Genomic DNA, 10,902 nt, shown 5'->3' with positions numbered 1-10,902 from the left:
CAAAACGCCAGATGTAAGGAGTCGTCCTGGCGTCACAATGCCTCAACTATGCCTCTACCCTTTCAGCCATTTCTAGGGCGGGGGCCCTTCCACATAAAGTGCGGGCAAAAAGTGGAGGACAATCACCCCTCCATCAGATCTGTGAGTCATGTTTGTGACAGCAGGGAGTAGGGATGGGACTACCTGAATTAAATGAAATGCCCAGGTTCCCGTGCATCTTGGAATTCAGTGACTGGGTGGCACCATGCTGGAGGGAGCTAGGGAGACTCATTCACATTTTCCGGCCCGGCACTCACACCCTCCATTCATCATTTTTCCTTTCCTTTTTCCTAACAGAGTTGAAGCCAGGGACAAAGCTTTCTTCCCTCTCCCACCTCAGGTTGACCTTCCTCCCCCAAGCCCACCGCTAGCCCTTCTCCGACCACGTGACCCCCCTCAGCCCCCGTGACTCGCCGCCTCCGAACCCTCCCCTCCGGCTACAGCCCGCTTTACCCCGCCCCTCTATCCCACGTGACAGCCTCTTTCCTACCTGACTGGCTTCTCCCTTTCCCCCGGGCCGGACCCGGCCGCCGTCTCAGCTGCCCAACTCCAAAATGGCAGCCGCGCACAGCGCACACCCGAGCGGCCGGACCTCCCTGACTCCCCTGCCGCCCCCCTCTCTCTCCCTGCCTCCCTTCTTCGGCCTTCACCTACACGCCTCCGGATTGGCCGCTAGGAATCCCGCCCCTCCAGAGCCCCGCCTGCTATTGGTCACGGTAGGCTGCCCTTCAGAGAGGCGTGCCCCCGCCGCCCCCCGCCCCGGGAGGTATTTTCCATTCCGGTGGGGGGTTGGGGGGAGGGGGGAGGGGAAAGGGTGAAGGGGGGAGGCGGCCGGGGAAGGGGGTGGGGGCCTGGCGGGGGCATCCGGCAGAGCTGGGGTCCCCGGGCTCCGTCCAGAGGAAACGAGACTGCGCTCGATCGGGCAGCTGGAGGGGACGGGACGGGACCGGCGGGCGGACTCGCCCTCTCCGTGACTGCGCCGTCCGGGCCCGTCCGCCTGGCCGCAGGTGCCCCTGGATGAGGCCGCCCCGTGCGCCCGGACCGGTGAGTGTCCCCGCGGCCCGCGCCCGGCCCGCGCTTGTTCCCGGCCCCCCGCGCCGCCGTTAGCGGCCGCCTGCCGGTCCTCGGGTGCCAGCGCCCGGCGCAGTCCGCCTCCGGCCAGCGCCTCCACACCCCGGGCTGAGGCAGCCCCGGCCCTCGGGCCGGGAGGAGACGGCGGGCGGGGGACGGCGAGTTCGGGCCGCGAGCCCTGTGCAGACCGAGCTGCGCGTAGTGGGGGCTTGCGCTTAGTAGGCTCTGGATGCATTTCTGATGAATGATTTTTCTGGTTGGAGGGACGTGGGGCGCCGAAGGGGAAGGGGGTCGTTTCGGAGCCAGTAGGAGGGAGTTCGTGATAGGGTTCGGAGGGAGGCCACCGGAGACTGCGGGGGCAGTTAACGCGTACTGCGGGGAAGGGGCCAACTGGCCAGGTCACTTGGGCTCTAGGGCTCCGATCCGGGGGTCTTCAAGGTCGACGAGAAGCGGTCCGCTGGGAGATGAGAGAACTGGGGAACTTGGATGGGGAAGTGACCAGAGCACCTCCAGGGCTTTAACGCGAGGTGGAAAGGGATGCGCAGGCGGCCGCTGGAAGATCCTTCTGCAACTACTTGGGCTCCTACGATTCTTTGGTGCTGGGATTTGGGCATTCAAGTAGCCGAAGCGAACTGACTTTCTGGGGAGGGAGTTGCATTTAAAGAAGGATGCTAAGAAGCGTTTAAGTACACATGTCGATTTGATTCCAAACTTTGGAAGGCTGGGGGACTGGATTCGCGAGGTGATTTCTGACATTTTATTTTGGCATTCCAATCGGGAGGAGGCTTGCTGCTGGAGCTTGTCAGTTACCCTTTATTTTAAAATGTATGTACATGTTTGATGTTGTTTTACCAGTTACTAGTTTTGCTGGAAATGCTCATAACTGTACCTTGAAATTCTTGCAGTCGCCTCTATATCCGCTGAATATCCTTTCTTCAGGTCTCTGATCCTATAGCTGTGGCTTACTTTTTCCTGACTTAACATTTAGAGTGGACTGACTGTGTTGTTAGAATTTGCTACTTAAACTTTTAGTCTACAAGATTAGTAAGTAATGCTTTCTGTCCCTTGCTTTTAAGTTTTTCTTTACAAGGTCAACTTTAAGTATTGTGCTAGGAAGATGCTGGTAATGTAGCAGCTCTCGAAAGCAACTGAAATCAGGATGAGCTTTCTAACAGTTCAATATTAATGTCAGATGCTTAATTTAATTTTAATAATCTTGTATTTGCATAACACTCTTGAAAATGGGTTAGGAAGGTAGAAAATGAATACCAGGGTCAGGCCGTGGAGGTCCACAGATTCTACCTCTGGCATCCCTTTGAGGTTCTTCAAGTCACTGAGAAAAGGAAGCCAGAATTGCACAGCTAGATCTTTTCATCTTTTAAATATTTTCTTAATCACATGTATGTTATCTGACTAATTCCTCACAATTTAAAAAAGGAAAGCCTTTTTTTTTTTTTTTTTTTTTTAGGGAGTACTTAAACATATCTGAGAAAATTTGTGAATGATTATGTTGCTCTGTAATGTAATTCATCAGAGAAAAATGTTCTCCAAAAAAGTACTAATATTTTCATTTGGCACCTTTTTAGTTTTTCAATAACTGATGGATAATTACATTTTTTTCTCCTTATTGTCCTTGAATTTTACTGTTTGTCCTTAGGGAGAATTTACTGGCACACAAAACTGTAGCCTAAAATATTGAAACCTAACACCTTTTAGCATTATAATATCTTCTACATTGTTCACCTTGAGACTCATCTATGGTAAACTAGTGGTCCTGAGGGCATTCCCTTATCACCTTAGTTAAGAATGGACTGTTTTCTCCTTTTGTAGAACTAGGGAAAAATAATGTTTAATGCCTGCAAAGTAATGATAATAGCTAAATAGATGGAGAATGGGAAGCTTGGAAAAAAAGATGTATGTACAAGAGTCACGTTTCTTTTAGAAGTGGGAGAGTAGGCCGTGGAGATGATTATTTTGCAGGTCAGGAAACCAAGGGCCCAGAGCAGTGGAAAGTGACTAAACTGGTAGTTAGTGAGAGAGCCAGGATGGGTGGGCAGGTCTCCGGACTCCAGGGTTTTTCTACATTATCACATTCATATTGTTTATTTCTAAAGAGTTGCAGTGCCAACTATAAATGGTTTTTGGATTATTTGTGATGTTGTTCTCTTCTAAGGATGGGGAAGTTTGAATTGACTACATTGATACATGAAATGATATAAAACAGGATAAGCTTTTATTGAAAAGTTTTAAACAATACGGCTCATTGTTAGTGGAAGTGCTGATATTTCTCTGTCATTGGAAAGAGACAAACTGTCATGTCATCTAGATTAAAATATTAGATGAGCTTGGAGCAGGCTAGTGTTCTGTGATTTTTATGCTAAAACTTAATTGCTTACAAGATCTTCAGAATCCAAAAGGTTCCTGTATTTTCCAAGTAAATTATATGAAAATTATTATTCTTGGTAAATGTAGGAGTTTTGTTACGTTGAAATGGGCTTTAGGACCTTTAAAAATAAGAGCAATAGTAGAATTACTTGATAATTATGAAAACATAATTTCTATCATAGTTGTAATAGAGAACGACTGACTTTGTATTTCAGCTGCTTAATAACATTGATGTCTGGCAGGTGATTTAACCACTGTGTACTTTAGGTTTCCTTACCTGTAGAGTGAGGGTAGTAGTAAATAACCACCTTATAGGAGAGTGGTGAGGATTCAAAGTGTTTCTTTCCTTAGCACACAGTAAGAGTACAACAGATATTGGACACTATTCTTTATGGCTCATTAGGTGTGTACAGACACTTGTGTGCCCATTTGTTTCTTCGCTATTAATGAAGTCACTTTGAGGCTACCAAAAACTCCTAGATAAATACATGATCACCTAAGAGTCTATCTTTCAAGGCTTTTAGTGCAGCTGATGCCCTCATGTTTGTTTGTTTTCTCCTTCCTCTGCTTGTCTTGGACCTTTAATTAGGTATGCATATCAAGTTAGAGTGAGTGTGTCTGTTTTTCTAAATGTCATCTGGAAACCCTTGTTGTGGTAACATTATTCTAGAATCAAAATGCCAGTAATTGATTTGCAGGTATTCTAGTGAAAATGTGGTGAGTTCCAAAGGCTTACTGGGTAAGATTAGGTAAGGAAATCAGGAATTTATCTGTTATTCATTACAGTCCCTTTCTGTCTGTCAATGAAGCCATGAGAAAATCCTTGAACCTTGTTTTCTATTAAGTGAATGTTTTGTTAACTTCATTCATTATATTGTTGGGTTTTAGTGATAAAATTTGTGTAATTCCAACTTTGTAACATTTTGTTTTTTACTTTGCTATAACCCAGGTCTAATTAGTGTTATGAACATGTGGTTTAACAGGTGTTTTTTAAATGACAGTGGTGGACTTTTCCTACATATTCTTTGGTTCTGCCTTACCAGGTTCTTCTATTGCTTTTATAACAGCTCTTCTGCTTGTCATTTCCTTGACTTTGGTTCTCATGCACCTTAACCTACTGTCACAACATGTAACTTACTGTCTGTCATACATGAGTGTACTTTTTAAAGTCTCTTTTTAAATATAATTTCAGTGATTTAAAAAAATGTATCACATATTTTTAATTACCCATATTTTTAGAATTCCATTGAATTGAGTCCATTTTATAAGTTAGAGATTAAAAGCAGAAGTAAGTGTAGCTGAAAAGCATTTTTATTATGTTAGTTGTAGATTCGTGCTATTTTTTTTTTAGATCTTAGTCAGGCATTCTGTGGGTAGATACTTCAGGTGATAAATACATGGGTCATCCCTTTAATCTGAGATCCAAAAGTGTATAATTCTAATCTCAGGCTGATTTCATGAGTGATCAGAGTTCTTTGGTAGGTAATCAGCTCACTTTAGGGTACAGGTTGAAATGGCGCCTCCTCCTAGTTCCCCGCCATCTTGTCCCCCCCCCCATCCCTTTAATCTGAAATAAGCATTACATGGAGCTATCAAAAGCTTTCAGGATCATATTTTTCTTTCCCTGATACAGAATTTTAATGTTTGAGAGTGACCAACTCCTCATCTTCTTTTGATTAACTATTATAATAAAGATTATGAAATTATTACAGTTTATTGGTCGTTTTTGGAATCATGAAATGCTTTTAGGAATTTTGTAGAACTGACATGCAGATCTTTTCTTTCAATCAATTACATAATCTAATTATGTGAATAAAATATTTAAGTATGGTTTCAAGAGACATTAGAAATACCATGTTATTGCGGCGCTTGTGTGGCTCAGTGGGTTAAGCTTCTGCCTTCGGCTCAGGTCATGGTCTCAGGGTCCTGGGATCGAGCCCCGCATTTGGGGGGGTGGGGGGGGTCTCTGCTCAGCGGGGAGCCTGCTTCCCCTTCTCTCTCTGCCTGCCTCTCTACCTACTTGTGATCTCTCTGTCAAATAAATAAAATCCTTAAAAAACCTGAAATACTGTGTTATAATAAAATATAACCAATTATTGCTCAATTTTTCATTAAGTTGCAATTTTTTTATGTTTAAAAATAATTATGGCATTGTGAATTGCCAGTTATTCATACTTAAAATTCACGGATACAAGGACTGAGTAAGTATGGACCAGGCAAACTACTTTCTTAGCTTCAATGTAGATGTTAGAGAATGACCAAAGGAAACTACGAATCATTTTCCTTACTCAATAAATTCTTTTTCTGAGTTAGCCAATTATCTTACGTTTTCATGGGTAATGGAGAGAAGGCTTTTGAATCTGGTTAGAGCAAAAGTAATCTTGAAGGGTAGCTGGTTGGACTGTTGCTTCATGTTAATATTTGGTAAATTTGCATCTGAGTAGTTTAACTGAGAATTAGTTAGCTGCCTTTATTGTACATGTAGGTGAAAAAGCTCAAGGAATGACTTGAGAGAGATCATAATCATAATGACACTGCCAAGTACAGTAGAGCAAGAATATATTTCCACAGTTTCTCTGATAGTCTGTAAGCCTTTTGCTCATGTGATGTTTAACACCAAAATTAAATTTACCTTTGATTTGATGAAATGTCATACAATAATCTTTTATCAAAGCTAATAATAAGTGAGGAAAATAATTTTAAAAAGTATTTTCGAAGGGGTGCCTGCGTGGCTCAGTGGGGTAAGCGTCTGCCTTTGGTTCAGGTCATGATCTCAGTATCCTGGGATCCAGTCGCACATCCAGTCGCACATCCGCACATCGGGCTCTCTGCTCGGTAGGGAGCCTGCCTCCCCCTCTCTCTCTGCCTGCCTCTCTGCCTACTGTGATCTCTCTCTGTCAAAGAAATAAATAAAACCTTAAAAAAAATTTTTTTTTGAAATAGGCTTATTGCTCTGGGATTGTCTTCAAATTATGACTTCCTTATTTTATTTGAAGACTCCTATAATAGGAATAATATCCAGTCTTTCTGTTCTGGGTAAGATTCTTCAGGTAGAGGTGGTAATCAAGTATTGATATACTGTATTTCAAGCAATTAAAAAGTTAGAAGCTTACTTAAACAATGTGTATATACTTAAAATGGAAAATGAAAGGTAGAGTGATGGAACAGGAATGATTTGGGAGCTGAACTTCAAGCTTTCATATATAGTGGGTAGTCAGAGAAAGAATTAAGAATTGGAGGTTGAAATATGGTTGAAATATGAAATATGAAATAAATGAGAAATATGGAGGAAAATCAGGATTTTGTATGATTTTAACCCTAACATAGACCCTGGGTTCTGCAGATTAGTGTGTCTTTGTGTAAGGAAAATAGGTGAAATATTCCAAAGCTGAAGAATAAACTTACTAAACATTAAATGAAATCTATTGGGAGAAGTCCAGGTATGTTTTTTAGGGGTTAAAATATGCACATAGCCAAAGGGGAGCTTATTTATCTAATTATTTAGTCTTCGACTTTAGTTATTAACATGAGACAGTAGTCCAGCCTCATTACCCTTCAGGTGATCAGTGCTGGGACTAATTTTATATAACATTTTTTTTCTTTTTTATAAATGATTTAAAAGACAGACTGGCAGTGAAAGTTGCCAGATTTGCAGCTGACTCTGTGTGCTGTTCCAGGTAGTTGACAGCCAAGCCAACAAGGAGAAGCTACAGGAACATCCTTTGATGAGTTTCTGTGTGGAGGAGAACAAGATAATGCATTTAGGAGAAGATACTCCAATTATATTTACAGGACCTGAGTTGTGACCCGGAAAGGGGATCCAGAAGTCTTGGAGATAGCTTCTATGAGTGCATTAATTGTAGTTGTTGCTGGGCCACAAAGTCCTGAAATGTGTTAAGGTTAAAGTTGTTGGGCATAGTTCTGAAGATAAAAATGATGTCCATGAAAATAATTATAAAAGAGATTGTTTGTTTGTTTGTTTGACTGTTCATTATGTTCCAGGCTAAGTGATTTGCAGTCATTTTTTTCATTGAATTCTCCAAACATTTCTTGAAAGGTAAGTAAATTGTCCAGTTTTCTCAAAAAAGAAAATTTGATTCAGGGAAGTTAAGTGACTTTCCCAAGTTACCCAGTATGTGGAGTAGGGACTAAGGCCCTCATCTTTTGATTGTTAATCTAAATGTTTCCCAAGATATTAACAGGCATCTTTTAAAACTTACAACAGTTTAATTTAGGGTTAATGAAATGCTGTTTTTCTCCTTTGCTGTGGCAGCTTTGAATGCCATTACCAGGAGAGATCATATCTATGTACTTTGAGAGGATTTGGAAACATTCTTAATTCCTGATTTTTTAAGGAAAGATAAGGGTTCTTTTGGTGTACAGTTTTACCCTAGAGATTGGAAAATAGCACAGGCCATCCATAAAATGTTTCTCCTCTTCACTATAAAATACTGGATTATTAATGGGCATTAATAAGGTAACATTATTTAATAAGAAAATCTTGTTTGGTAGAAAAGACACCAGAGTTAAGAGTCCACATACCTGGATTCTTCCAGTGGTATGATAGAAGTAGTGTGAGAAAACATTAGGATAGCATTGAAATAGGTGTAATGTGTTTGCTCTGGGAGTAGGGGAAGGCTTGAGATGTGTCTTGAGAGATGACCTGGTGAAGAGGGATTGTGGAGTTCTAGGCAGAGGGAATAGCACTATGTTGGATGAATAATAACTTTTTTGAACTGCAGTTTCCTCAAATGAGTTATAAAGTATCTTAAATTTTACCTAGATGAGCAGCATCTGCTCATGAGCAGCATCATCATCGTTGACCTTAGAAATAAAACCGCAAGCTATTTTATTGGCAAAAATGGGTTTACCTGGAAATAGCAGAGAACTACAATCCTAAACAAGCAAGCGATGGCAAAACCACAAGCAAGTCTAGAGAACAAAGGAGAAGACCTCTCTTTCACAGAGGAAAGGGAGAAAGAGAGCTGTTATAAACAAAAAGTTCATTGGATTAAGCTAGCAGAAGTATAGCGGCTTTCATTGGCTGAGTTGTGACAGTCTCTCATTGGCTGGGCTGTTGCTCCTCCTGCTGGAATAGTAAAGTAGCAGTTAAAGGAGTACTTACTTGCAAGGTACCTCTTTTCCTGTTGGGTTTTCAGTGGACTAAAGTGGTAGGGCATGAGAGCTCCCCCTGCTGGCCTCCTGACTCCATTCTAAATGAGGTTTCCTTGTGTCCTTTTAATTTTCACAGTACAAAGTGCTGTCCACCCCCCCACACACACACCCTTGATATTTGTTGATTTTGGAATCCCCCAAAATAAGGTTGCAATATCAAGTGAGTAAGTATATGTGGAAGTACTTCATAAGATTTTAGGTGCTCTACCAAAAAGAGTGATAGAGGAATACTGATGTCCTTGTAAAGGGTGGACAAAGAGGGTATTAGGAAGACTTAGGTAGCAGGGGAAGGAAAGTACAGAGGAGTAACAGCAGAAATGGGAAAGGGAGTTGTTAAAGATGAAGGAAAAGAATAGACGTGAAGAAATTCGAGTTATAGTTCTCTTTGTGCCTGTCAATCAAAAGGAGGGTAGTAAGTCCGTAACTGAAGACTTAGCATTAATTTATGGTAAGGATGAAGCTTACCAAGCCACTCACTTTTGAAATATTTTACTCACTTTCCCATTTAATCTATGCTGATCATGATAATAAGAATATGACAATAAGCTAATTGAGAGTTGGCTGTATCTTCTGATGGTTTGTTCACTCATTACTTCTGTACAGGTTTAGGTAATGGCTTTAAATAGTGTAAGGGAGATCATTAAAAATAAAGCAAGCTGGACTGAGTATTCTAGATTATTAAAAATGAAAGGGTATAGTGTGTTTAAGGAGGAGGGTGAAGTTTGACCTGTCAAAATGAGTACAAAAGAAAATTAGGAAGTCAGACTAGAATCAAGGTAGAATGAACAAGCTGTTAATGGTCTCATATGCCGTACAAGGAGTTTAAGTTTTTATTTTGTTTTGTAGCAGGGGAAGTGACACAGTTTGCTGTTGTAGAAAACTGGTTATAGTAGTAATAAAGAGAATCGTCTGGTGGAAGAGAAATTGGAGGTATTTATTCTCTAAGCCATACATATGGCAGGGTAAGTGAATGAGGCATTCTGTCTGGTGTCCCATAGGTAGATCACAGGCAGGGATGCCATTTAAGATTCTGCTCTAGTTCCGGAAAATGATTATGATGGTCTGAATTAAGGGATTTGTAGTGGGGATAGAAACAAGGGCAGTGATACCACAGATATATAGGAGTTTAAGCCCTCCAGACTTGGTTAGTGTTTGCAGATGATAGAAGCTGAGGATGAGTCCAAGGTTTCTGACTTGGCAGTTGAATAATACGTGCAAGTTTGAGAGGGGGGAATACTGGGTTTGTGTTCAGGTAAGTAGTTATGCTTTTTAGATGAGTAATAACATGACCAAAACATCAGATAAAAATACGGGTCTAGCTCAGAAGTGTGGCCAGGTTTATAGATAGGATTTAGAAGGCAAACGTTTAGAGTTGAAGCTTGTGAAAGTGAGTAATCACCATAATTCCTAAATAATAATGTATGCAGAACAAAAAGTAACTGCCAGAACTGGCACTTAGTTCAGGAGTGTGGACAGTTTTTTAATATTTACCTTTTGCCCCCGCTCAACTAACCCCCCCCACCCGCCACCTAACCTTAAAAACAATATATAGAAACATCTGCCAGAAATCTATTTTAGTGTCCTTGGAACGGTGTATCACAATATACTGGCCTTCCAGGACAACACTGGGAATTTGTAACAAATGCACTTTCTTACTCCTCACTGAAACTCTCTTTGGAGTCTTGTTTGCTTCCTTGGGCTGGTGAGGTGGTCTAAACAGATACTGAAGTCTGAAGACCTTTTTCATCTTCTTTAAAAATCTAGTCCAGGGAAGCTCTAATCAACCATCTCTTTGCTTCTCTTTCTCTCCTACCTTTAGCATTATAGAGCTTAAGGTTCTGGCAAATAGAATGCATTCCAAGAGGGAAAAGTAAAAACATCACAAGAGAAAGAACCTTAAACAGAACTGTAATCTTTTCAATTTTCTTCCAAAGGTTCTACTCTCTAAGCCAGGGAATGGAGTTGGTGAGTCATTAAGAGGAGGTGTCCAAACTCAGTAAAATAAATAGCCCATCTTTTAGGAGAAAGATCTTCAAGTGCTGAGGGAATTTGGAAAAAATCTGAGGTGGTTTAGTACTTAGTGGAAAAGATGAGTTTTGGGTTCAGTTTGAGGTAGAAATTCAAGACTCTGCAGCAAACAGTAAGAATACCACTATTAAGAGGTCAAGAAAACTACCAATGAAGTAGAGCATTAAGAAAAAAAAGCAAAGGAACTGGTCAACAGGATTCCTT

The 10,902-nt window shown here is 41.4% G+C and overlaps 1 protein-coding gene across 1 annotated transcript in view; it reads left to right on the top strand.

Annotated features, from left to right (window-relative positions):
• Positions 1-926: 926 nt before the first annotated feature.
• LOC111155864 (suppressor of cytokine signaling 5) overlaps positions 927-10,902 on the top strand; it is a 62,508-nt gene continuing 52,532 nt past the window's right edge. Inside the window, exon 1 of the mRNA XM_022516301.1 lies at positions 927-1,083. The gene's annotated coding sequence lies outside the window, so the exon portion shown is untranslated. The remainder of the gene's footprint in view (positions 1,084-10,902) is intronic.

Source organism: Enhydra lutris, unplaced genomic scaffold (genome assembly GCF_002288905.1).
Source record: "Enhydra lutris kenyoni isolate GAN:26980312 unplaced genomic scaffold, ASM228890v2 scaffoldscaffold44, whole genome shotgun sequence".
In the NCBI taxonomy this organism is placed as follows: Eukaryota; Metazoa; Chordata; class Mammalia; order Carnivora; family Mustelidae; genus Enhydra; species Enhydra lutris.
Note: the sequence above shows the minus strand (reverse complement) of the source record. Positions and strands in the feature narration are given on the sequence as shown.